At 40.7% G+C, this 23,213-nt stretch overlaps 1 protein-coding gene across 1 annotated transcript in view; it reads left to right on the top strand.

The window, feature by feature from the left end:
* The window catches only part of DGKA (diacylglycerol kinase alpha), a 261,031-nt gene that overhangs the window by 56,245 nt on the left and 181,573 nt on the right, over window positions 1-23,213 (top strand). Inside the window, exons 2-3 of the mRNA XM_089680184.1 lie at window positions 4,224-4,272; window positions 4,382-4,448. The gene's annotated coding sequence lies outside the window, so the exon portion shown is untranslated. The remainder of the gene's footprint in view (window positions 1-4,223; window positions 4,273-4,381; window positions 4,449-23,213) is intronic.

Below are 23,213 nucleotides of genomic sequence, written 5' to 3'. Positions count from 1 at the left end.
ATGGAGGAAATGCTGGCATTTGCTAATGATACCTACGATAAACATAAGTTGCTGTGGTCGGTCTGGCTCCATTTCTCCTCCTCTTTGCCTTTATGAGATTTGTGTTCCCCTGTCATGCCTTAATGGAGTTGTGCCCTACTGCCCCGAGTCTTTTTCATTCTAGCATGTTCCTCGGTGTAGCCCTGCGGTCTGTATTGGGTTGCGATCGGTGGGATCATTCTGCTGGAATACTGATGGATGGTCACCTTGTCTCCACTTGTTGCCGTGTCCATCTCCCGACCCTCTCCCTTTGCTTTCCTTTCTTCTTTCAAAATCTTTACATCTGGTATCTCCCTTTTTCCTCCCCCCCCCCTTTTTTTTTCTCTTCTCTCCTTTTCTCTCTGGGTGTATTCTCTTGGTTTTATGGAATTATCTCCTTATTGTTGAATATCGCCTGTCTGGGGATGCCCCCCTTGTATCCATATTTGGATTCATATCCCTTCATCCCCATTGGATTCATATCCCTTCATACTGATACCTATATTGCTGAGTTTTTTTTTGCCCATTCCATTGTCGATGTTGTTACTATTTTCTTGCTATGTACTGTTTAATTTGATACATAATCTAATTAAGACAAATTTGCCTTTAAAATAGTGTGCATGGACACATAGGATAACACTATTTAGCTTCTAGGAGTGTTTTTTAGTAGCATTTTGGAGCGCTAGCCTTTTATTAGCATTTTTACAGTACATGGCATACCTTCCTCTGGATCAGCTGTGGGTATGGGATTATAACTTTTTTTTTTTTTTTTTATGGTTGAACTGGATGGACTTAGTAGCGTTTAGGAGCATTCATTGTTTCCAAAAACTCTACAAAAACATTTTTTATTTTCTGCTTCTAAATGCTGTAGTTTTAAAAGCGCTATTAGCCTAAAATAGTGTGGACACATAACACTAGTTGGCTTCTAGGAGCAGAAAAAATGCTGATAACGGCTTCTAGGAGCTTTAAAAAATTCTAGTGTGCATGAAGCCTGTAACATCGGAGGCATTTTTTACTGCCAAATTCTGGCAGAAAATTGCTGCTTAGTATTATAAGCTTGTATGCATGAGGCCATGAGAAAATAACTGCCTCAATGCTTTCCGAGACAATATAATGTTACCTAAAGGAATATATATTTTAAATTGTGAAGGAAATAAAAAGGGTAACTAAGCAGTAGTTACTGTGTATTTTGATTCTGGAACATCTCTTAAGTAGTCTCTTCTTTCCCTCTCATGCATTGGGTAAGCTGCCAAATGTAAGTCCAAATATAGACTGGGCAAAGATTCATGTTGTTTCCAAATTATACTTTGTGCAGTACTTATTCTCTTACAGGTCTAAGTTCATGTAAACACATTTGTTTGATTAGTCTAACTTAGAGTCTTATCCATGCTGTGCAATAAATTCCAGGTGTTCATGCAGAAAAGGACCACCGCCTATCCAGAGTAAACTGCTCTGAAAGAATCCTACATTCTTCTTATTGTATCGTCTATGGTAATTGTTTAATGTGATTCTAAAGGTAAAATTGTTTTTACCTTTTTTAATGCATTCCCTGCATTAAGGTAAAAAATGTCCCACCACTCGTTCCTCCTGCCCTCCTTAAACACTTACCTGTCTCCTCTCATCGATCCAGCGCTATCCCATCTGTAGCACTGCTGCTCTCACAGGACACACTGACAGCAGCAGGAGTCATAGGCTCCTGCTTCTGTCAGGCAAATCCTGTGAGGCGGGGGTTAGCTGAGCCATGCTGTGTGTGTGTCTATGGATGCACACAGCCCAGCTCAGGAGTGTACCCATCATTCAATTTTTTTTGGTCAGGTAAATAGATTTTTATCTAGATTTTTTTTATATGCTGCCAAAAGATGGAGCTTTGATTTTCTTTTCACATATTTTCCAAGCTCTCATTTGTGGCTACAGTTGAAGGTGTCAGAGTAGTAGACTCCCCCTTTCCCTCTTTTACGATAGCTCCCTTAAAAGTTTGTTAGAGTACAAAAAAACTGCTGTATCCTCCATTATTTTAGTATTTCTTTAACATGACTGTAAACCCTTACATATACCCACTGAAGTGACTGGCTTCAGGAGATACATACAGATGAAAGAAATCCTCCTACATACGTACAGTAAGTACAGAATTTATAAAGCTTGTCTGAGGGTTCAGAAAAGAGGGGCAGAGAGTTGAAATGACACACTGCAGAGCTCAGTGAACAGAGCTCTGAGAGCTGATTGGAGGGAAGAGGCACATCCCCTCCATACAGCTCACAGAAACAGAGCTGAAGCTGTCAATCTGCTGGAGGTCCTTCCTCTTGTCACTTTTTTTTTCTTGGTGTCAGCAAAAATTGTCAGAAGCAACATATGTTGATAGCAGAGGAACAAAGCCGCATACAGAAATTACACTTGGTACTCTTGCTTGAGACATGTACGCACTATAAGGGGATGTGCTTTGTTCATATTTCATGTCCGAGGTTTACAACCACTTTAAGATTAATTAAAAGTGGTCAAAATATTGGGGCGCAGCTGCTTTATTGGGTATTAAAACCAGAAAGCGACTCACATCCACTGGGAGACAATGGGGTTTATTTACTGAAGCTGGAGAGTGCAAAATCTGGCTCAGTTCTGCATAGAAACCATTCAGCTTCCAGGTTTTATTGCCAAAGCTTAATTGAACAAACTGAGATTAGAAGCTGATTGGTTTCTGTGCAGAAGTGAGCCTGATTTTGCACTCACCAGCTTTAGTAAATAAACCCCAATATCTTGTAATACATAATTGGTGATGGGGTCGACTGACAATTGTTTTCAACCATAGTGAGAAAGCAAATTTGAAGAAGAATGGAACACTTCTCTTGAACAAAAGTACTTATTGTAATGCACATGTAGAATCTGACATTACATGTAGAGTTTGAAAAATTGGCATGGCAGTGGAGCAAATGGTGTTTAATACAAAATTTGTCAAGTCCATAATGGTACTATTGAATGCTCTGATGATCAATTTTTCATACATATGTCCAATTGAAACTCTACTGGTGTATAACCAGATTAAAGTGATAATAATGGCAATTTTTAAAATTAAAATAAAGTAAGTTATACTTTCTGGTTTTGTCTACAAAATGAGAAAAATGCTATAGCAATGTCTTTCACTGTCCACAATCATTATGAAGCTCTTAGCTTGGTGTTGTTTTCCTGGACTTCGGGGATATCTGTTATTTCCAGAGGTCTCAGGATGGATGCCTGCAGTTGGGTGCATCCACCAGCGCAGTTTTACTACATTCCATGGCACTCTGGGTATACTATAACTATTTTACTGCTATGTTTTACGTTGTTGGAAACTGCTCTTATAAATATAGTTAAAAAAAAAAAAAGAAGTTATACTTACCTGCTGTGTGCAACGATACTGCCCAGAACTGTCCCTTGCCTCCTCTTTGGCAGTCCTCTGCTAGCATTGTCTACGCCTTCTTCCTTCAGGTGCCCCCTTAGCAAGCCGTGTGCTATGGGAGCACTTGTGCAGCTATGGCTCCCACTGCATTAAGGTAAAAAACAGTTTGACTTTGGAACCACTTTATGACTATCTGGTAGATGTCAAAAAACCTATAGTGTTTATGTATCTCACATACAGAAAGATGGTTCTAAAACATTAAGGAGACTATATTGAGTGTTCCTGTAACATCAACAGGTTGCCAGTAAAGGAGAGTGTGCTAGATTGGTGCCCTACAGCAATATGTATCCCTCAACGGCCCCTCTTTGGAACCCAACCACTGTGTACCTCTTTCCTCCCCAGCTTGCTCCCTTTTTGTCATCTTACACAGTATAAACCTCTATAAAATGTATTGTTTAACTATCAAAAGTGTTAATTCTGTGCTAACCTTTCATGGCCCATTTGCACCATGGCAATAAATGGCACCCAGCACACCTGCATTGCAGCACAGAACAGGGTTTGTGCTGAAATGAATGGGAGGTCCCAAGGCAATTTAACACTGTGACACAAAGGACATGAATGCACTGGTGTTAATTGGCCCTCAATCAAACTCTTAATTACTGCATTTGTAATTTAGAGAAGCCAGTATATAGGAACAGTAATGGTGAAAAAATGCACAGATGGATTTAATCATTGTTTACTTATTCATATTTTATTGTCCACATAACTGGAGCATGACAGAGGTGTGGCCTTTGCCTAAATACTTTATGCTAACAGGTGTCCCTCTTTTCTATTTCAGATTATTGGTATGTGTAACAATGCCTGATGATAACCTGAATACACAGCAGGTAAGCTCTGTTCTCTCTTCTCATCTCAAGGTTTCATTTTTTGTTGAGCAGGGGTATAGCTAATGCACTGAGGTTATTTTCTCATAATAAATTATCTTTTTTTCCCCAGGCATGAAATTCTGAGTTTACATTCTGAAGAGGGACTTTCTTACAGTACACTGGGGGCTTTCACTCAAGTAAGTGTTTTATGACTTATACAAGGGTAACAAAGGTCATACTTATCACTGAGTTCAAAAGGCTGTACAACTCCATTGTCACATACAACTGTGTCCTTGATGACCTCAGTATGCTAGCAATGGGTCTACAGATGTCATTGTATGTGAATCCAGCATGAACAAATTATACTTTTTTTTTTTTTTTTTTTTTTTAATTGGGGGGGATATTACATGGATGTTGAATATAGACACTGCACATAAATGATTGGAGGGAAGTGTCAGTCATCGTTTGCATACGTACTGCATGGACTGTCAGTAGCCAGGTTCACTTTCCATTTTGCAGAATATGTGCAGAATATAACTAAGCGTTGGAAATATTTTCAGAGCATAGCATTTTGTTACAGCTTTACGGTTGTAGTAGGCTTAGTCTGATTAATTATCTACTGTCATTTTTTTTTTTAAACTGCAAGCAGATTAGATGCCAATAAGAATGATCTCATTGACATTATAAAAGAAATATTGCCAGTTACCTTAGATTCCTTCTACACAGTGAAGTGGGTAAATCTTATCTGTAATTTAACAATTCCATCAGCCAGTTCTAGAAGTAAAATTGTTATTTAATATCTTTTGATAAATTTGCTCAGTTTCTGATCAGGTAGAGAAAAGAAAACTCTACAATGGTGAATTGTCACTAGAATGGATGATGGTCAACCAGATTAATCTCCCTATATTACCCTGCTCTGACCACTGGCTCTAATGCTAGATACCTTGTAGCACAACATAAATGGTTATCACTTGATCTGCGTATTGCTGACTCAGATTGGTTGGAATTTGAAAAGACGTGTAAATCCTTAGTCATTTCCGCTAAAGACATGGTTATACAACTAAAGCTGTTCCGTCACAGCCATTTTACACCTATAAGACTACACAAAATGGGCCTATGTATCGATGCAACATGCTTTCGAGGTTGCGGTGATGTGGCTGGCTTCATTCATTACTTCTGGACTTGTTAATGCCTTCGTCTCCTCAACCTTGGCCCTACCTAATATATTACATCCTAAAAATGGTTTACCTGGCAGTTTTCGAGGCCTATCCATTTCTAAATATGAGAAACGTTTACTGTGTTTTCTTTAGTTTAATGCTAAAAAGAGCAATCTGCCAACATGGAAGGGCACCTCTCCTCCTACTACCACCCTGTGGCTGCAACTAATTAACGCTAACCTACTCTATAAACTTACCTTTGAACTTTGGAAAAAACCTTGTTTGTTCAATGCTATCTGGGATCATTGGAGATTCAACCCTCTAAGGCCTGGTACACATGTAAAGTTTTTAATGTTCAACCCAGCGAGCTGAACAAAGGAAACCTGACAGATTGCTATGCTAACACACGCAATGTTAGTGTGGTGATCTCCCTCGCTGTGCCTTTGTGTTCTGACAGGGGGACTGCCCCCCAGCTAGAACACATTGATCATCACTCGCGAGCTCTGATCAGATGCTTTGTTTTCCAGCATGTCCTTTTGACAAAAGCCAGTCATTGGACCAGCTTCTGTCGAAAAGACAGTTGTACACATTGACCGAATGTCAGATGGTTTTTGTTGAACCGATATTCAGTCTGTGTGTACCCAGTCTTACTCTGGCCTCTGTAACCGCAGGTTTTTGATTAATTCTACTTCTCTACTGATTTATGCCCTACTGTTTGACATGATCCACATGTACTATCTGTAACACTTCTTTGTTGTAAAGTTTTAAAGTAGAAGTTTAGTGAGAATATTAAGGTCCTGCTATATCACTTCAGGCTGGCCCCTTCTGCAGGTATAGTTATGTAAAACATTGGAAATAAGTACCCATACTGTTTAAAATCCAGTAATACACTGTGTCACCCTGCTCTGCACATGCTCAGTTGCTCTCTAGTTTTCGGCACTGTGCTGATTTTGTAGAGGCCAATCTGCAGACAGCCTAAAGATTTACTGCTGGTCAAGGGCTCTAGGCTTCAGCAAAATGGCAGCCTCAGGCAAGAAGAAGCCGGAAAAATGCTGGAGGTAATTTACAGCACGCACTCATTTTGGTAGCATAATTATTAATGTGGAATGTATGTTTCTTGCTAAAGAATATTATTCTTTTTTATCAAGTTGTTATGAGTAATGTTCTCCTTTAAAATATTTAGAAACTATTTTTGTATTAGTTAGTTTTTTCCTTGGTTTATTTCCATTTATGTACTGTTTTTTTAAAAAGAGTTGACCGACACGTCATCTTAAATTAGCTTTACTCAGTAGTTTTCAGATTTTTCCCAGAGTTTTCAGTGTACGTTTCAGAGCTGGAAGTTTGGTGCTTACAGTGGTGTCAGAATGAATGAAAGTTAGATTTTTTATCTAAAGCAACATCTTCCATCCAACAAGATACACATCATTAAATTTAATTAATTTTTAAATAGCTAATGTGTCATTTTTGTTCTTTCTCAGAATTCATCTTTAACCCCTTGGCACCAGTGCCTCCTGGCCTTTTAAGGGTTTCAGAAGCCGGGAGGCGGGGTTTTAGGGTTATGTGACCGCCGTGATTCGCCATCACATGATCACGAAAGGTCCCGATCGAAAGAGGAGATTGGGACTCTTCCGTGAGTACCAGACATGTGTGCTGGGAGTGCGCAGGGTGCGTGCTCTCAGCTCATATGTTTTTCTTAATTGCACACAAATGTGCGGCCGCTCGGCGTATAGGCCCAGACGCCAGGAGGCCGCACATTTGTGTGCAGCCGGCGTGACGAGGTGAAGGCAAAAGGACACCTGACCTGCTTTCATATGGTGGCACAGCTGAATATTTTTTTAGTTTTTTTTTTCCATTTTCCAGTCCTATTTTTCAGTTCAGATGCCTTATATGTGCATCTATGTCACACTGTTAATTGCAGTGGAGCAGCTACTGATATAAATATTTCAGCATTTCTGCAAACTGCTGTGTGATGTGTCAGTACTGGTTAAATTGAGGATAATAACATATCTTCACTCACAGCACACTAAATATATCAATTTATGCCTGCCTGCATTCACCTCTGTGCTTTCATTGTAGTTGGAGCTAGGTTTTAATCAAGAAATGGCTCTGGGGCTTTGCAAATAAAAAGCCCTATTGAAAATTTCTGTTCCTCTGATTCCATTCAGGGTATAAGGTATTTCTGTCTACATTGTTTTTGCATAATATGTACATTGTATATATTGGACCTTCCAGCAAAATCTGATCTTTTTTGGCATGTTACCCACTGTAAAAAAGTTAAAGCGGAACTAAATGGTGAATTCTTTACCTGTCCAACAGCCCCTCGTCAGAGCAGGCATCTTGCTCTGAGTGCCAGTCTTCTGGTCTTTTCATTGGCCAGAGGTCGATGACATCACTCCTATGTATGCAAGTCATTCCGGAATTTAGAGACCTGCCCGGCATTGTAAGCTCCGTTTACAGAGCCAAAGAAGAAAGGGAGCATGCAGACATTGCATATCTCTTCTGCAATAAAAGCCAGGCAGGTTCACTGGTTCTTATAGCGGAACTTCAGTTCTACTTTAAGTCGTATTAGTAAGTTGTTTCTTAGGAGCAATTTCTTTTCACCAATCTTATAGTGGAACTAAACCCATCAATTGAATGGTTTCCCAAAACCGTTACTGTACATTCAAAGCATGCCATGAATGATAACTGCCACAGTTACTAGTGTGCCTATGTTGGCTCTGAACCGAACAGTCAAGCCATCAAATGGCTTATATCATAGCTGATCACTTGTGCAGAATCCATGGCAAGTAAAGATCAAACAGGGGTTAAGATGGCCACTTTCCTGGCTGTAAAGGATGGGGGGGTTTAGTTCCCCTTTAAATTAGAACGTTTAACCACTTGCCTACTGGACAAGTCTACCCCCTTCCTGCCCAGGCCAATTTTCAGCTTTCAGCGTTGTTGCACTTTGAATGACAATTGCGCGGTCATGCAACATTGTACCAATATGAAATTCTTAATATTTTTCACACACAGAGTTTTCTTTTGGTGGTATTTAATCACCACTGGGGTTTTTATTTTTTGCACTATAAATGAAAAAATAGCAAAAAATATGAAAAAAAATTTTGAGTTGCGAACTTTCACAGATACGGACGGAACTCGCATTGCGAACATTCGTAGATGCAAACAAATTGCGGAAGTAGCACACGTGTCTGCTGGACATTGTCATAGCTGCACATTTTCATAGTTGTGCTGCTGTTTGCTTACTGTACAGTGCGATAGTGTACTGTACAGAGCCCAGGATGTCTGGAAGCAAGAGGAAAAGCAGTGGTGATGTGGAGGGGACTGCTAGAAAGCGTAAAGCAATAACCATGGAAACAAATGTAAAAATAATTGAGAAATTGGACCGAGGTTAAAAAGATGGTAGACATCGCTCGTTCTTATAACATGAATTGTTCAACCATTGGCACAATTCTAAAGAACAAGGCCAACATCATGGAACATGTGAAGTCTGTTGTGCCTATGAAGGCAACAATAATATCCAAAAAGCGTGGTAAAGTGATAGAGGAGATGGAGAAACTTCTCAGTGTGTGGATGCAGGATCAGCGTCAGTCCCACTCAGCTTAACGCTTATTCAAGAAAAATCTAAAAGCCTGTTTGAAGACTTGAAGAAAAAAACGGGGTGAACAGTGTGCATCTTTTACTGCCAGCCATGGATGGTTTAACAGATTCAAGGCTAGAGCCAACCTTCACACGGAAAAGTAAGTGGTGAGGCTGTGAGTGCAGATACCATAGCTGCCCAAGAATTTCCAGCAACACTTAGAGAAATTATTGATGAAGGTGCTTATTTACCCCAACAGGTTTTTAACGTTGATGAGACAGGACTGTACTGGAAGAAGATGCCAGAGAAAAGTTACATCAGTAAAGAGGAAAGGGTGATGCCAGGCTTCAAAGCAGCAAAGGAAAGACTTACTCTGTTATTTGGTGGCAATGCTTCCAGTAATATGAAACTAAAGACTCTCTTAGTTTACCATTCAGAGAACCCAAGAACCATCAAAAACATATCCAAGGGCTCTCTACCTGTTGTGTGGAAGAGTAGCTCCAAAGCCTGGGTTACACAGGCCATTTTCCAGGACTGTTTTTTCACCAGAGATAGAGAAATATTGTTTGGAGAAAGATATCCCATTCAACATTCTTTTGCTGCTTGACAATGCAACAAGGTCACCCCCAATTCATGGATGACTTTCATGCCAACGTCAAAGTAGTGCATCTGCCACCAAATACTACGGCACTCATCCAACCTATGGACCAAGGAGTTATTGCGACTTTCAAGAAATATTATTTACGTCACACTTTTTGTCAGGCAGTGAAGACTATTGATGAACCAGGAACAACCTTGCAACACTTTTGGAAGAACTATAACATCTACAAGGCCATAAAAAACATCGACTTTGCTTGGTGTGAGGTTTCGACTGTCACCATGAATGGGGTCTGGAAGAACCTTTGCCTGCAGTTTGTTCATTAAGTTCATGGACTTGAGAAGATGGGTAAGGAGTCCAAAGAGGTCTTCAATAACTTAGTGACCCTTAGCACGAAGCTGGAGCTAGATCTGCAAGAGGACAACTTCATTGAACTCCTTGCTGTGCAACATGAGGAGCTTACTAATGAGGACCTGATGGAATTAGAGGCCCAGCGAAAAGACGAAGAGAGCCAAAAGGAAGATTTAACTGAAGAACCAAAGAGATTCACAACAAAATAAATGGCAAGGGTATTTTCTTTACTTGAAGAGGCACTGTTAGTTTTTGAGGCACAGGACCCCAACGTAGAATGATACACAAAAGTTGCAGCAGCCATTCAGGATGCCATCCTGTGCTGCTGAGTCAACTATGGTGAGAAAAAATTAGCTACTATTCAGACATCACTGGATCATTTTTTCCAGAGGGTAGACAGAATAGAATCCATCAAACATGTGTAATCAGGTATGAGTGAAATTCCATCTTGCCCCCCATCTCCGATTGTTGATGATCCTTCAGCTCCATCAACATCAGGTGTGGGCCAAATTCCATCTTGCCCTCCATCTCCTATTGAAAATAAACAAATGAACAGCGATCGCTCAGGTATCCGATTACAATCAGCTGCAAATGCACTAAAAAGGAACCCTAAACCTTACACCTAATAAAAACAGAAAACAATGCAGCGCTGAAAAATGACAAACTGTTGAAATAAAATAATATTTATTGATAATAATAAATTATAATTATTAGATCATTATCCGTGATATAAATATAAGTGGATGAAGCACTATGATTGGCGCAGTGAAAAGAAAATATGTGCAACTGTAAAAGTCTTAAAGCAAGGAGTGTTCATAAGGTGGTGAAGGCATGACACAATTGGGTCAGTATACAGTGCTGCAAACAGGTCCTGTTGCACAGATGGTGTCAAATTATTTCATGTGGCTTTATCCGTGCGGGAGATTAATAAAAATGCGCACTCACCAGGTGTGCATAATCAAAGCGCAATATGTTGAATGGTATATTACAACCAAGATTCACAAGGAAGCCACCTTTAAATGGACCAGACAGACAGTGTGAGAAAAGATCCTTCCTCTGGACATGAGACTCCTCTGCAACCGCAACTCCACTGGGGTCCTGAGGATCATTAGCTTTTCTCATCAGCAGTATATAGCAGTCTTGTGGCTTCTATCAATATCCAGCCCAGCACTAGCTAAAGCTTGTAGGAGGAGTTTTCTTTCTGCTCTAGGAGGATACAAATTGACCTCTGTCTGGACAGTGCTGATTGGCCCTCTCCTATTGTTGATGATCCTTAAGCTCCAACAACATCAGGTGTTGGCCAAATTCCATTTGGCCCTCCATCTCCTATTGTTGATGATCCTTCAGCTCTGTCAGCATCACGTGTGGGCCAATTTCCATCTTGCCCTCCATCTCTTATTGCTGATGACCCTTCAGCTCCACCATCTCCCACCTACCCTCCCTCCTCCAGTTAGTAACTCTCTTCCATTACATGCCAGTTGTGGTACCGTACAGTACCACCATTTTAAGGTAACCGCAAAAGCAAAACGTTTTACAGTTGTACTTTACCACCATTTTAAGGTAACTGTTAACCACTTGCATTTACAGCGCTGCGTTATTTAAACTGACAATTGCGTGGTCATGCAACGCTGCACCCAAATTAAAATTACGTCCTTTTTTTTCCCACGACTTGAGCTTTCTTTTGGTGGTATTTGATCACCTGTGCGGTTTTTATTTTTTTTATTTTTTGGCGGTATAAAAAAAAGCCGATAATTTTGAGAAAAAAAACAATATTTTTGACGTTTTGCTATTAAACATGTCCAGTAAAAAATCAAATGTCGTCATAAATTTACGCCAAAATGTATTCTGCTGCATGTCTTTGCTAAAAAAATTCCCAATACGTGTAAATTAACTGGTTTACGTGAAAATTATAGCGTTTACAAATGGCAGTATATATGGTGGGATTTTTTTTTCTATTTTTGCTAGTAATGGCGGCGATCAGCGACTTATTGCGGGACTGCGGCGGGCATTCTGACACTGGGGGGAACTGGCTTGGTGTCACTGACATCCCCAGTGACACCAATACATTGATCAGTGCTAAAATAAAAAGCACTGACACTGTACTAATTGCACTGGGCAGGAAGGGGTTAACATGAGGGGCGATCAAAGGGTTAAATGTGTGCAGGGAGTGTTTTACTAGGGGGCGGGATGTGTGTGCTTCACTGTAATCACACTGCTCTGGATGGCTGTGCTGAGCACAGCCATCCACAGCAGTGTGCCCGAGCTGACAGGTTAGTAAACAAAACAATCCTCCTTCCCGTCGGAGATCCTCAGAATCGGCTCGTGCGCGGCCCCTACCCAGAAATCCAAAATCACGTATATATACGTGATTTTGTGCACCCGTGCCACCCTGTAGCAGTATTTCTGCTATAGGGCGGCCAGGAAGCGGTTAAAGTAAAAATAGTTTATTTACAGTTGTACTGTACCACCATTTTAAGGTATAGAAACTGTAAAAGTAAAACCAGTTTACAGTTGTACTGTACCACCATTTAAGGTAACTGTAAAAGTAAAAATAGTTTATTTTCAGTATTTTTGTGTGTGGTTTTTTTTGTTGTTTTTTTATGCTTTACATTGTATATTTGTGTCAAAGGTGTATAAGACCCGCTTTGTCAGACTTGCAAACAAATCCGATTTATGAGCTTTCTCCCGGAACGGAAATCGTTCATAAGTCGGGGACTTACTGTACCAGTTTGGTAGGTTGAATTTAGATTTTAAATGATCAAAAGTACACAATTTCCTTCCTTCCACTATGTCCTCCAACCATGTAACCCCAACTCTAGCCCAAATGATTGGATCTGGTATGTTACTGAAAAGGGGAAACCGGGTGTTTAACCACAATAGGGAAGAGGAGAGGGAGTTGCAGAACCCCTCAGGTTACATGATCGCTTGCACTCTATCCCAAGCCCAGAGAGTTGCTGGGTTGAGAAATTATTTAATGATAAAGTTGTTTAGCTAACGGTGTGTGATCTAATCATAAGGTTTTTAGCAAAAATTAAACAATTTTTCTTAAAGGTCTACCTGTAAAGAAAAGCTTGTTCACGCTTGCTCAGAATACTGACACTTATTAAGCACTTGCCTACTGGGCACTTTTCTGCCCAAACCAATTTTCAGCTTTCTGTGCTGTTGCACTTTGAATGACAATTACACAGTCATGCAACACTGTACCCATGTGAAATTTTTATAATTTTTTTTTTCCACACAAATTGAGCTTTCTTTTGGCGATATTTAAGTGTCACTGGGGTTTTTATTTTCTGCACTATAAAAAAAAAAAAAGCAAAAAATGTGGAAAAAAAAAAGTTTTTCTTTGTTTCTATTATAAAATTTTGCTAACAGGTAATTTTTCTCCTTCACGGATGTGCATTGGTGAGGCTGCACTGATGGGCACTGATAGGCAGTGCTGATGGGCACTGATGAGGTGGCACGCCTAGGCAGCACTGATAGGTACTGATGAGGTGGCACTGATGAGGCAGCTGTGATATGCAGCACTGAGAGGCACTGATGGGCGGCAATGACTGGCGCAACTGCTTGGTGGCACTGCTGGGTGGCACTGCTGGGCACTGATGTTTGGCACTTCTGGGCACTAATGGGTTGCGCTGATGGGTAGCACTGCTGGGCACTTATGATCAGGGCACTGATTATCAGTGCAGATCTACTCTGTGACATTTGCTGGTTATCGGCACACTGTGACAGCGTGAGGAAACTGTATTTACTTGTGATTGCTGTGTCATTGGACACAGCTGATCACATGGTAAAAGGCCGCTTTGATTGGCTTTTTACCTAGTCATGTGATCAGCTGTGTCCATAGGATACTGACAGTGCCGTGTGCGCGTCACTGGGGGCACACCGCTGGGGGTGTGTGGGGGGGATGTGCGTTCTGGGAGGACGTCAAATGATGCCCTACCAGAACTGGACAACCATGCTGTAGCCATCACTCAGCTATAGAGTGGTTATAAAGTGGTTAAATGCGCCTATAGCATCAATGCGTGTTCATAGGTGCATTTGCTAAATGTTTATTGAGCATTAAAAACAGTCCCCCAGAGTCCCTTTGCGTGTTTGCGGCACGGTTGACATACATTTTTGGTGTGTTAAAACCACACCACAAACACCTGTTATAAACTGTAATGTACTAATGTGCTGCAATCACACTACAAATGCACCACAAACGCATGCCAACGCTCTTGGAGCACGTTAACAGTGAGTTGAATGGAAGGAGTTGAAATGCTTCAATCCCTTTCAAACTCAACATGAAGCGTGAATTTTGAAGGGAAGCGACGTTAATGCTTCATATTTTGGTAATGTATACAGCACTGTGCACTGTCTATATTATCAACTGTATAGGCCTTTGAGGAGTGTTAAAAAATTGCTACTCCATGCTACTTTGAACTAGGCCTTAATTCTTACCTGTGTTGCCACCGATCTTCTCTCTCAAAAGACTACAGTGACCTAAAAAATCATCATCTAACATACTTCAGATGCCTGGTCCCCTTTTGCCCTCTGTGGCTCCATCCGCCACCACCCCAGTAATGACATAGAGACTGGTAGATGTTATAGCATATAGTATATGTAAACCACCCCAGTAACAACATAGAGACTGGCAGATGTTATAACATATAGTATATGTAAACCACCCCAGTAACAACATAGAGACTGACAGATGTTATAACATATAGTATATGTAAACCACCCCAGTAACAACATAGAGACTGGCAGATGTTATAACATATAGTATATGTAAACCACCCCAGTAACAACATAGAGACTGGCAGATGTTATAACATATAGTATATGTAAATTAGAAAAGTATACTAAAAAGGACACCCAAAATAATTGCTGTGGCGTTCCATTTGGGGTCCAGACCTATAGGTTACACTGCTAGAATGCACAGTGTATACACGTGTGTTTTAAAAGTGTTATGATTATAAAAATGAAACAATTTGTGTACATTATATTTATACAAGAAAAATGTAGCATAAAATATATGCATGAAAAAAAGTAATCAAATAAAATACAAAGAGACCCAATGCACCACTTTCAGTTTACTGCAAGGGATGCCGAGTGATTCATATACATAGCAACAGGAAACTCTGTTACTTTAAGGCTTGTTGTGTGATGCCATTGCTGCCTGTGCCTTGCGTGGGTTGTTTATGTGTCAGCCAGGATGATGACGATGTAGAGGGTAACTCTTAAAATGAGAATGTTTTGTTGTAGTGGCCGTTTCTAATCAAGCGTCCTTGTGAGCAGCCGTTGTATCAGTCAGGAAATGTTGAATAGAAACCTTTGCAGCAGCTTAATGGGTTCTCTGCATCAGGTGCACAGTTGTTTCCTCATCACAGAATTTACTGCTTAATATGGCCTGATAAAGATTGCTGATCCATTTTAAATGTCAGCTATTTAGTGGGCGTATTTCTTTCTAACAGCGTTTCTTAAGTAAATCATTCATTTTATATACTAAAGCTTAGTCTGTTACTATTTTTATTATTTTTACTATTTATAGCAAAAACTGCACAGTGCTTCCTTTTAAGCTAGCCAGCCCACACATAATGAAAAATATGTTGATGTCAAAATCTGTGTGGTAATTAACGTAATTATTTTTTGCTTCATCTTTAAGTGTCATAGATACTGCTGCTGACATCTGCATGGAAGAGCAAGTTAACGCATCATTATAGGATTATAGTGACAGAGAACAGAATAATATTGTGATTCATCCTAAGGTGAAGAAGGAGATGCAATATGTTGGCTTTTCTCTACTCTTTGTTGCTTTATGGAGATTGGTTTAGTTGCTTTGTGGGAAACATTTTGGAAAATTGAGAACTTCTTTTTTAAGGATAACCTGATTTTGGTGCAGCCTCAATTTGCCAGGAAAATGACCTTTTTTGGGTTTTTTTTAACATGTTTTATTTAGGAGAGATGTTCACCAGTACAAACAAAATGTAATGCAGAATAATATTCTTTCAGCTTAACATTACTCAATGGTACTGTGTTTCCCCGAAAATAAGACACTGTCTTATATTTTTTTGGCTCAAAAAAACACACTAGGTCTTATTTTTGGGGTAGGTCTTATTTTTTAAATGTCCAGGTGTGGACAGGGGGTGCAGAGGTGAGCTGCAGGCAGTTGTGGATGAGGGTTACTATGGAGAGGGCCGGTTGATGACAGTTGTGAGCTGCAGTCAGGTGTTGCAGGGGTGACTTGACAGGTGAGTTTCAGACAGGGTGAAGTGGTGAGTTGCAGACGGGAAATGCAGAGGTGAGCTGTGGCCAGGGGGTGCAGAGATGAGCTGTGGCTGGGGGGGTGCAAAGGTGGGTTGCAACTCAGTTCACCTCTGCACCCCCCCAGCCGCAGCTCAGCTATGCACCCTGTCTGCAACTCGCCTGACTCAATTTACCTCTGCAACACCTGCTGACTGCAGCTCACCTTTGCACATCCCCCCCTCCCCCTCCACTGTCCTCTTATGGTTAGCTAGCTTTGCAAAACACAGCTGTCAGCAGCCGGTCCCTCTCTATAGTAACTCCCGTTTCGGGTCCTATCTTCCCACACAGTGCACCAAGCACACTTACCACTCCGCCTCTTCCCCACTGGCCGGTAATAACCCCTGGGGCCCCGGCTTCCATGCCTTAGGCTGCAGGATGACATGCCCCTCCCCTAAACACACTGCATACTGCACCCGCAGATCTCTGTTGCTTCCCTGTCCCACAGTGAGTACAGAGGTAGGGAGGTTCTGTGGGAGCGGATGGTGCTGTCACTTCAGCCGTGCCTCTGTGTTTATAAGAAACAGTAGATATGGGTGTGTGCAGGGCCAGTGCCGGAGGTGGCGGAATGGCGTTCTGCCATGTTCCAGCTGAAAAAAAGCCCTGATCACAACTAGGTCTTATTTTCGGGGTAGGTCTTATACTTTAGCAATTCCCAAAAATAGCACTGGGTCTTCTTTTAGGGGAAACAGGGTAGTTACGTTCAGATATAAACATCAAGAAGATAGAGGGGACTTTGTCAAGACATAAAGAACAAGCTAAGCATCAAATCACATATCTTGTGAAAGGAATAGGAAGTTGTCGTCATACACAATTCTGGAAATATCTCAAAAATATGTTCCTTTTATTTTGAAAGAATTCAAAAATGTCCTGCGAAGAACAGTTAAGGGATGAGGAAACCTAAACTAAGGGGGGGAAGGAACGCTCCTTATGGAGGGGATGCCAGACCAGGAAGGACTGAAAAGGCAAATGAAACAGGGAGAAGAAGAAAAAAAAGCAGGTTTGGATGGAGCCCCTCTTACCCAGGGCCACAGTAAGATTTTCCATCTCTTGGATGTTGTTCACTCTGTCAAACCATTGTTTTAGGGTAGGATGTTTTTGGTGGGTTAGTATGTATCCAGAAACTTGGAATACAAACCTTAGCAGCATTCAGCAGATGGATTACTAGAGAGTTCTTTTATCTCTTTTGAGACATGGGCGTAAGGTGGAGGTAAACCGCTTCCAGTTTGTCAGCAAGATTGAAACCTGTTACTGTCTGGATGTAAGACTGTCAAAAAGGGCATAAGACAGGGCATTTGCATAATATGTAGAAGAGAGAGCCTGGCTGGGTACCACAACACCAACATGATGGATTACTTTGTGAGAACATTTAACCAGGATTTCCGGTGTCCTATACCATTTGGCCACAATTTTGTAGATCTCCTGGTATTTGTTGCAGATGGAGGCTTTATGGGTGAATAATATTATTCTGTTCTTTTGGTTGTCAAATAAGAGTAAAACCTAGGTCCATTTCCCACTTAACAGGGAACCTAGGGTCCTCACGTGTTTGAACATAAAAGTTGATATGAGATGGCTAGGGAGTGCCATATTTCCTACGTGGCTAAACAGTATTCTTCAAAAGGTGCCATCGTTTTGAGAAAGTGTCCCGGTTTAGGTGAAGATTGTAGGAAATGCGACTGTTGGCAGGAGTACTAGGGGGTTAGTGCTGCAAAAGCATGCAAAGTTTCCAGGACAGAAAGTTGCTAAATTCTGCCAGTTACTGTACATATTGAGATGCTCTATTGAGGCCTTCCTCCCACCAGGCTTTGAAAATAGGATCGGTCCGTCATATGCACTTGCCAAGAGTGTCACCTATGCCTCCTTTTTGTGCCTCCTCCATCTATATAACTTCCATCAATAGAAAGATGGGTGGACAAATGACAGGTCCACCTCCTCCATTCATAGAGTGCTTTTCATGCTGTAGGACAGTTTCTATGAATGGAAGTGGGGGCAGAAAGAGCAGGCATAGTCTACACTCGTGAATAGTGCCTGTCATAGGTCCCTCAGCTTCTAGTAACCTCCACAGCACTGTGGGATGCTGTGTTGACAAAAAGGGTCAGGTCTGGTTTTCAGTGCACTGGTGGCCCATTTAAAATAATGACCTGCCTTAATGCAACACACATTAACATGCAGCATTACACATGTTACCATGAATGCGGTAACGCACCTAAAAACTTGCAGGCACCTGCTGTTTGTTTACATTAGAAGGCTGATCTGCTGTCCCTGTTGCCAGAAAAAAAGTGGAGAGGAGCTTAATTTTCAGTGTCTATAATGTAAAATGTTACCAGATAGGAAATAAAAGAAAATTTGCAGCTGGGACACAGACAGAATAAACAAACTGAGGTTTAAGCCTTCCCCTACTTTACTAATGTAATCATTTTCTGTGCATCTTGTGTTGAGAGTTCCCAAAACGTCCTGTCCAGTAATAGGTTGTAAACAGGACTGGAATTCTTTGTAATAGAGCTGTGGATACAATAAAAAATGACAGACTTTCCAACCTTTTCTCACTAAAATTAAATTATTTTTGACTGGACATACACAACTATGTAAATAGTCTTTAAAGTTTACACCAGGTACACAGGAGACCCAAACTAAATAATTTTAGTGCTTCTCTTGTGAACTTTGAGGATGAATTGCTCCATGGTTGATGCAACTAAAGAAATCAATGAGGATTTTTTTAAAGCCTATTTACTGAATGTAAAGAAATTGTAATTTAATGGAATTTCCATAGTCTGACCACAGTTCTACAACATACATTACACTCCAATTCTGGGCTTGGGTTCTTGCGTTACCCCTCACACATGAAAAAATGTGTTTATTTAGGTTTTTTTCAAGGTGTCTTCTGCCGGGTCCAATGATCCTCCTCATCTCTTCTTCCTCTGTGGGCAGACTATGTAAGGACATGGTGTCACTCTCTGCAGCTTTCCACCTGTGAATTCAGTCTAGGGACAGAGCATCAACTCCCTGAGCTAACAAGAAGTGAGTTGAATGACACTGAACACTGTGTTGGACAGATCTGGTAAGTATAGCAGTTGGAACTGCTGGGGAATCCAATTTTTGTTTAAATGTCTAAACTAGAATAGGACTTTAAGGTTGACACTTGCCCCAATATTGTGGTTACAACGCTATGGCTGGTGAATATCACTGATGTAATAAGTATGAAAATGTTCCTTAGTATCTAAAACTTTTATCTTTCAATGGACAATTCATGAACCTGCCTCTAAAATCTGTTGGTAATGGCTTTCTGAACATAGAATTGATCTGGACTAAAAAATACATGACCTTTTGGAAGTAGTGGACCTGCACCACAGTTCTGGATTACATGTGAAATGACACATGACCTTCCAGATGTGCAAATAAGTCAGATTTTATTACTTCTGCTTCAGCTGCTGCAGTAGAGCAATGCAGCTACAGATAAATATTTGTGTATGTGTGTTGGTAAAAGTGTTTTTGATAATGAGGACTGAGTCCAAAGACCTATAGCAATTATACTAAGGGGTAGGAGTCTGCCTACACAAGTGTTGCATTCCAAAGTGCATTCAACACTTCGGTGAAGATATTCGTGTTAGGTTTTTCTACATGCTTGGAGGAATTCGAATGTAAAAACACTGTACTGTCATTGTTTGCAGTCCCAGCAATTATGTTAAAGTGGAGGAAACTAAAGTCATCATTTATTTTTGCAGTAAACTAGAAAACAAAATGAAGGTGCACCAGCCTTTTGAAATTACTTTAATCAAATTTGATTAAATATGTTCTCTTTAAGTCCTCATGCACACTTGACGTTTTTACAGCTGCTGTTTTTGGCTTTTGACGTTTTTTTCTACAGTTAGTAAACTCCCCAGCATGTTATCTTATGTGTCCATGCACACATAGACTGTAATCAACGTTTTCTGGCTGGGAAGTTTTTTGGCTGGAAAAAAAACCAGGACTAGTGGATTTCTAGAGGAGTTTTTTAGCTGTAAAAACGCTCTAACACTGAAAAATCTGCGTTTTTGGACTTTTTTTGACCAAAAAAAAAAATTATTGGGGGGAGGATGTTTAAAAAAACCCTAAAAACCGCAAATGCAGGAAAATGCCACTAATCAAGACAAAACACCGCTGAATGCTAATGTACAAAGAGCTGGAAAACTTACGTTTTTAATGTGATTTTGAACAGCTCATGTTACCATCGTTCTCAAAACGTACAGTGTGCATGAGGGCTTAAAGGTACTTGCAAAAAATATATTAACCATGAAATCCATCCAGGTGAAAGCTCACTCTATACACTGGACACTAGTGACATACCATCTAGCGTCACTTAATCACTACCATACGCATTTTGAGGGTAACTCTAACTATGTGAGCTTGTTCAACATCTTGCATGATAAGCAGTGGCTGCCAGTATGGTCAAGGGCAGCAAGGGATGTGAGCTAACCTGCTGTAAACAGCCTTAACTGTGTATGAGATGAAGTAGACAGTGGGTCGCTTATATCCAATGTTAAGAGTGAGCTTTCACCTGAATGGATATCCTGGTTTATAAGATTTTTGCAAGGCATCTTTGTGAGTATAAGAACATTTTTAAATAAAGTTTGATTAAAGGTATTGCACAAGGCTGGTGCGTTTTTTTTTTTTTTTTTATTATTCTATTTTAATTCAAATATTCCCCAGTTTGGAGAGGTCTGCAAGGCTATGGATATCATTATTTGTTTTGTAATTCTGTGAGAACATTCAGTCTCAAGGAAGCTTGAAAGAAATTTCCTAGCGAGACTATATTCTTTTATCAGTCAAGCACTGACAAGTTTTTATGCTGTTGTATTTTGACAGTACATAGAGTGATTGAGTTGGATCAAGAACCCATGCTGATTGCACCCTTTGGTGCATATAAGTACAAGCATATAGTTTGAATTACCAGTATAGTTTCTCAGCCATCTCTATTAATAATGTTACTGGCTTTGTTTGCATTCTTAAGGCAGCAATACAGCGTGTACACAGCAGAGCTGTGACTCATTCACTCACCTACTTACAAGAACTAACCTGCTGGTGCTTGCAGTTTTCTCCTGAAAGTGAGCTGTTCATGTTCAATTAACACTTCATTGCTAAATAATTCCACTCGCTCTGCAGCAACGAAAGACCCAGGCCTGCTTGTCCTTTAGAATTCACTCATGTCACATGAATCTCAAATTCAGGCGTTTCATTTGATTGAGCATGCAATATTTCCTTCTGTAATTTGTAAACAGATAATCTGTCATGTTACCACTGAAATGTTTTGCATAATTTCTAGTACAAAATGTTGTTATTGATATGTAATCTGCACAGTACCTGTATCTGATTGTATACTAGTGCTTTTCAGGCCTGCAATTTTTTTCCTGGCTCCTTTGATTTTTCAAAGGAAGAATGTCAGCCACGAGGGCCACCGACATGGAACTTTGCTACGTGTATGGCTAGCTTAACACTGAAAGTGGAACTAAACTGTTCACACAATCAACCGAAAACACTATTTAAAGTGGTTCTAAAGCCAAAATGTTTTTTTACCTTAAAGCAGAGCTCCTCCCAAAAGGAGAAGTTCCGCTTTAAGCTTTTGTTCCCCGCTCCGCATTAAGGATTGTTACCTTTGGGAAGCGGGGGGCCTAAGGCGATCGGAAGCGGAAGTTTTCCTCTCCCTCCCTTCTCGTAGTCTTCTGGGACACCGGTCCCAGAAGAATAAGCGACCATTCACAAAGTACAGCGCTACTCGCACATGCACAGTGGGCACCCGGCTGTGAAGCCGCAAGCTGTCACAGCCGGGTGCCCACATTGAAGATGCTGGGGAGAGAAGACAGCCGGTGAAACAGGCCATGGTGAGGACACTGCTGGATCATGGGACAGGTAAGTGTCTGTATTTTAAAAGTCAGCAGCTACAGTTTTTGTAGCTGCTGACTTATTTTTTTTAAATCAACTGGAACTCCACTTTAATGCATTCTCAGCATTAAGGTAAAAAAAATATTTCTTCATTAGTAAGACCTCACCTATAATATGCAGTTCAAATGTGGGCACCAATTTACAAAAAGAACATTGGGGAACTGGAGAAAGTACAGAGAATGGCAACCAAACTGATACGGGGTATGGAGGAGATCAGCTATGAGGAAAGATCAGAGGAAGTGAATTTATTCTCTCTTGAGAAGAGGAGATTAAGGGGGGATATGATCTCCATGTATAAATTCATCAGTGGATCATATAGTGATCTCGGTGTAGAGCTATTCACCCTGAGGTCATCAGAGGACAAGGGGGCTCTCTTTACGTCTGGAGGAAAAAAAATGTAATCTCCAAACATGGAAAGGTTTCTTCACAGTAACAGCTGTGAAAATGTGGAATAGACTCCCTCAAGTGTTGGTTCTGGCCAGCTCAGTGGATTGCTTTAAAAAAGGCTTGGATTCTTTCTTGGATAAACAGAATATAACTGTTACTAATTATAGGTAAAGTTGATCCAGGGAATATCCAATTACCTCTCGGGGGATCAGGAAGGAATTTTTTCCCCTGCATGAGCAAATTGGATCATGCTTTGCTGGGTTTTTTGCCTTCTGGATCAACTGTGGGTGTAGGATTATTACTTTTTTTTTTTATGGTTGAACTGGATGGACATTTGTTGTTTTTTTTCAGCCAGACTAATTATGTAACTATTTCACAGCTTGATGACATTCCCAAACTCCTTAAATACTTTCCTGAGTCCTCAATTGATCCAACACTGTGTGCACGGCTGGATCTCTCCTCTCTTCTCTTCCTCTTCACACAGGGACTTGGGCAGCAGCAGGAGCCAATGTCTATCAAATGCTGTGAGGAGGAAGCAGGGGTGGGGGTAAGCTGCAGTGTGGGAAAGCTGCGCTCCATAGACACACACAGCTCAGGAGCGAGTACACATTGTGTGTCCCCACAGCTTGCTATGGGGGCACGCATAGAAGAAGAGGAACCAGGATCGATGGCAGGGGACCCCAGAAGAGGA

The sequence above is a fragment of the Staurois parvus genome, unplaced genomic scaffold (assembly GCF_062004578.1).
Source record: "Staurois parvus isolate SC_StPar_1 unplaced genomic scaffold, SC_StPar_1.0 ptg000017l, whole genome shotgun sequence".
In the NCBI taxonomy this organism is placed as follows: Eukaryota; Metazoa; Chordata; class Amphibia; order Anura; family Ranidae; genus Staurois; species Staurois parvus.
Note: the sequence above shows the minus strand (reverse complement) of the source record. Positions and strands in the feature narration are given on the sequence as shown.